The following is a 5,733-nucleotide window of genomic DNA, read 5'->3' on the forward strand; positions in this document are numbered from 1 at the left end:
TCTCTCTCTCGATTAGACTGGTGGCTATTTGACCCTTGATGTATACAAGGGTCAAAGCTCATTGGTCTGTACATTCAAGGTCTACATATTTTACTATATGAAAAATTCAACTTAGTTTTTAAGTAAAAAAATTTAATACGTTTATTTTATGTCGACAGCAATTGGTGCACGCAGTCCAGGGCTGGTTTGGCGCTCCGTGAAGGCAGGGTGCAGGCTCCTTCCAGACCATTGCTCTGCATCCTTAGAGTGTTACACTTGTCCACATGGTCCAGTGTGGTGCACCATTTAGTGGAATATTTTCTTTACTTTGGGAGGCCCAATGTGGTCAACTAAAAATTGGGGATTCGAGTGCTGAGAGAGAAGGGAGAACAGTTGTGAAGGACACCTAACAACCTCTGCTACACGTATCTCAAACAGTTGAAATGTGTTGTCCACATTTTCCAAGCCAATTTCCACAGGAGACCTTCTGTAAGCCTGTATCTCCAGGCTCAGTGTTTCAAAATAGAAATGTTAGTTTCTGAAGTGGGAAAATACACGAATGGGCAACGTGGCAGAGGTGGTGGCAGAAGCACCAGTGTCCCAGATGCTGCTTCGAGACAAGGACAGAACAAATAAAAGAAATAAACAGACAATCCTGCCTACAATGGATGCAACGCAGTTCCAAAAGCTAAAAGTACTTGTGGGAAGGTGAAGGGTTTGCATTGTGGAGTTACCCACTCAGGTAACATTAAAGGAATGAAATGCTTCAGAGACTCATGGAAAGAATATGAGATCTTGTCCTTGAGGCACCATGTGGGTTGAAAGTTAAAATCAGCCAGGCTTGGTGGCTGACTGTTTCTTTGCATTATAATAAGTTATTGAGGGATAGCAAGCCCACGAGCCAATATCCTGAGCAGATGCAAACAATCATTTCTAGTTCTGTCATGGGATTAGAGACATTTATATGGGATGGTGGAGCAGCAAGGTGAAGGATGCTGAGCAGGGAAGATGGGCACGTGCTTCCTCCTGGCCTCAGCTTCCTCATCTGTAAAATGGTAGCGATTACAGCCTCTCTCTTCAGGCTGTTGTGAAGATCAGGAGATACTGTATGTAAATGCCCGGCATCATGCCTAGTGCACATTGAGTGACCAATAAATGAGAATGAGGGTGAGGATGACAATAAATAAGTGGGTAAATAGGAAGAAAAGTATAAATGTGGTTAAATAATGGATTGATAGATAAATGGGAAGACAGAAAGGAAGGAAGGGAGGAAGGGAGGAAGGAAGCTGTATCAGTCAGAATAGGCTAGGATGTGCTGCAGTAACAAGAAATCCCCCAAATCTCAATGGCTTAAAACCACCACAAAGTTTTCACTGTGATCTTACAACACATTCTATTGTAGGTTACCAGAGTTGCTTATTTTTGTCACTTAGGGACCCAGGCTGTGGGTGCCTCCACTATGTTGAATATTGCCAGTCTTCATCCCAGAGAGAGGAACAACTCTAGAGTGTCTATTGTACATTACCAGAGTTGCTTATTTTTGTCACTTAGGGACCCAGGCTGTGGCTGCCTCCACTATGTTGAATATTGCCAGTCTTCATCCCAGAGAGAGGAACAACTCTAGAGTGTCTCCACTGGCAATTAAGTGTCTCAGTTCCGAACTGTCGTGTGTCACTTCTCTCACACCTCATTGACCAGGGCTCATCCCATGATCCCATCCAGCCACATGGGGTGGGAAGTTGATCCTGCCATGTGCCTGGAAGGGCAAGATCCAGAAATATTTGGTGAGCAGCACTAAAGACCACCATGATAATCCTTATCATGTTATTGCATCACACCCTGTAAAGCTGGTATTATTTTCCACATTTTATGGGTGAGCACACTGCGGTTAATGTTTTTTCCTAAGGGCGTACAGGTTCCAAGTGTGAGGCCAGGGATCCCAGAAGGCAGCCTGGCTCCAGAGTCATATAGACAACACTGAAAGTGTGACATCCTCCTGGGTTAACCAGATCACAGACAGAGAGAGAGGAAGAAACTACCGCGACTCTTCATAAACGGACAGCTCAGCTCTACCCACATCCCTACCTGCCCGGTGGGTTGTGGGAGGCACATGCCAACTCTTCTCACAATCTTGGGGTCAAAGAACTGTTTGCTAAATGAATACTAAGACTTGAAAGCTGGGAACACTTCACTTTGCAGTATTATTCTAGTAGATAATGTTTATTGAATGGCGGCTCTGTTCCAGACACTGGGATTTTTGTTTTGTGTTGTTTTTAATGATGTCGTGGCCCAGTCCTGTGGCCCTGGCTAGAGGTCAGTCAGCACTCTCCCGCCTTTTTTCTTCTTTTTTTGGAGACTGGAGAATATGGGGATCTGAACCTGTGACGCTGGTGTTATCAGCGCCACGCTCCAACCAAGTGAGCTAACCTGCCAGCCTGATCAGTACCTCTTGAGCTGCCAATTAAGTTCAAACCCCAACCACTTCCCTTATCTGGCTCTCACACACTAAGCCATTGTGCAATGCTCTAATTGCACTGGGACCAGGTACCAGGCAGCTAAGGACAGGCCCTGTGCCCCGGAGCCCAGGATATTATTCAAATTAGCCAGTCCACAAGGAGCCTGGAAAACCCAGCTAAGTCCACCTTGGATGTAGTCCATACACTGCCTCCTACAACTCCAGCTTTAGAATACAACCCCCCGCACAGCTCTGACTGGCAGCCTTCTCTCACACCGAGCCGTAGGTAACACTCTCCAAGTGTCACTATGCTATGTCACACCAGCCAAAAAACATCTTTAAATCTTACAAAACAAATGCACATAACATAAAATTTGCCATTTCAACTATTCTAAAGTTAAAAATTCAGTAGCATTTAGTACATTCACAATATTCTGCAATCATCATCCTTACCTACTTCCAGAACACTCCATCACCCCAAAAGAAATCGTGTCCCCATCAGCAGTCACTCCCCATCCCCTCCTCCAACCCCCAGCAACCATCAATCCACTTTTTGTCTGTGGATTGGCTTGTTCTGGACATTTTATATAAATGGAGTCACACACTATGTGGCCTCTTGCGTCTGGCATCTTTCACTGAGTGTGACATGCTCAAGGTTCATCCTTACATTGACACCTAAGGCATGTGTCAGTGCCTCACTCCTTTTCATGGCTGAGTAATATTCCAGTGTGTGGCTATACCACCTTTTCTTTATCCAGAAACTGTTTTCGTTACTTCAGATACATTACCTCTCAGGCGGTAGGCACTATTATTGCACTCCATTTTACAAAAAGAAAAAACTGAGGCCCAGAGAGGTAAAGCAAGTTGCTCGAGGTTGCACAGCACGTGGGTGGATTTGAGACAGCCAGGATTTGAATCTAGGCAGTTTGCAGCCAGGGTCTGCAGGCTGAACCCCTTCATGCACGCTTGTAATAGTTTGGTATTCAGAGACAATGTGGGGATTACGATGTGTCCCTCTGTCATTTTCCTGGGGGAGGATGCCCCTCTCTGATGCCTGCTAGGCCCCCAGTGTATGTTTCAGAGAATTCTATTTTGGGAGGCGGGGGAGGAAGGCGGGCAGAACTTAGATGCTGATTCTCATCCAAGGCTGCTGTTCCTCTCGCTCAAATGGTGGTCGCCTCCCACCAGGGAGGATGGGGGTCCGCCAGAGAGAGGCTGGATTATTTTCTGCACCTTAATGGGTCCTTCAAATGAGAGTGGCTTGGTGGCTTGAGTTTCCATGACAACAGGCAGGCAGCCTCAGAAGGAGATGGCTGAGTTTCCTCCCCCGACCCACATCTGGCTCTGGAGTCTTCCCTCCTCTACACCTTCCATTGCCAATGCCAGGAGCCCAGCTGGTGCCGCTCCCAAAGCAGAGGGGGCAGCTATGTGATGGTAGCATCCCTTCCGCTTAGCCCTGTGCACAGGAAGACCCCTGGCCTTGCTCCACCCTGGTAAGGGGGGGACAGCTAGAAATGACATAGCCGGGCACACAAGACAGAAGGGATGGGGCAAAGAGAGGGGGCCCCAGGAGCCTATGCTTTACCTCAAGTTTTCCCAGTCCCACGTCTAGCCAGCAAAGGGAGGCGGGGAGAAAGCTCTGAGATGGAAATTGTTAACAGAACTGGAGAGGGCAAGACCTTCTAACCGACAGTGACAATCCAGGTTAAGGAGTCTGCTCCTCAGGGCAGAAAAGTGAGATTTCACAGTCAGAATGGGGGTCAACCATGGGAGAAAAAGTCATCCTTGTTTTATCCCACCTGGTTCAGACTCAGTGGCAAACCAGTTGTCAAGAAAAGAAAGCATGAGAGGCTTGCAAATGTTTCTGTCTTCCAGGGAAAGTAGCTGTAAAGGACATTGAGGGGGGGGTTGGTAGGTGGCGAAACGGGGATTGGACCCTTTGACGCTGGTGTTATCAACACCGCGCTCTAACCATGAAAAGGACATCAGTGGAACAGGGGAAAAAGTGGAATCGGGATGGTGGATGAAATGATAGTGTGTCTCACTGCTAAATTTCCCGATTTTGGTCATTGGACTGTGGTTCTGTAAAAGGATGTCCTTGTTCTTGGAAAATGCCCACTGAAGTGCTGAAGAGTAAAAGGTGTCAGGACTCCAACTTACTCTCTCAAATTGTCCAGAAAAAATATATATAATGTATATATATTTATAATATGTTGTACCGTATTATACTTCATATAACATGTAAATTTATAATATATTTACACATTATATATTATTTCATATATTTTACACATGAGTTGTAACCTATTTATAACACATTATTATATTTTATATTATAAATATACAATTTTAAATATTGTATACCATATAATATTTACATACTTATATTCTATATAATAAATATATCAACAGTAGTATATTGTCAATATATGGTGTGTGTGTGTGTGTATACGAGGGTACTTCAAAAGGTTCATGGAAATAGTTGTACTATCTTTAATTCTATTTTCCCACGAACTTTTTGAAGTACCCTCGGATATGCACACACACATATATACACATAGAGAATTATAAAGCAAACAAGAAAAAATGCAAACGATTGTGGAATCTGGGTAAAGAGTATGCAAAAGTACTTTGCACTGTTTTGGCAACTTTTCTATAAATTTGAAATTATGTTAGAGCAAAAGTTTCAAACACAATGCAAATGCCCACAATAATACATTGATCTTTCAGAAGGAGAGAATGAATCTGTGGTTACTAGAGGTGTGGGTGGAGAGGAGTTGGGAAGAGATTGGGTAAGAGGCATAAAGAATAATTATGATTGTGATAATGAATATGCTAATAATATTGATTTGATCAACACACACTGCACACAGGTGATAGTAGTCAATGCTGTACCCCCAAAATATGTATAATCAACTATGCTTCAATTAAAGAAAAAAGGAAAGGAAAAGAAGTAAAAGCCATCCACATAGGAGAGGAGAAGTAAATCTGTCTTTATTGGTGGAAGACGTGATTGCCTGCACAGAAAATCTTACAGATGTTACCAAAAAGTTACTAGAACTAAGCAGGCTGCAAGATCCAAGACTGATATAAAAATCAATTATATCTCAATATACTAACAACAAACTATCAGTGATTGAAATTAAAAGAATGATAGCATCAAAATATATTTAGGAACAAACCCAATGAAGATGTGAGAGTTGTATCCTCTGAAAACTAAAAAACACCTCTGAGGGCTGGCCTGGTGGCACACTGGAGAGTGCGCCGCTTGGGAGCGCGGTGGCGCTCCCACCGAGGGT

Source organism: Galeopterus variegatus, unplaced genomic scaffold (genome assembly GCF_000696425.1).
Source record: "Galeopterus variegatus unplaced genomic scaffold, G_variegatus-3.0.2 Scaffold11742, whole genome shotgun sequence".
NCBI lineage: Eukaryota > Metazoa > Chordata > Mammalia > Dermoptera > Cynocephalidae > Galeopterus > Galeopterus variegatus.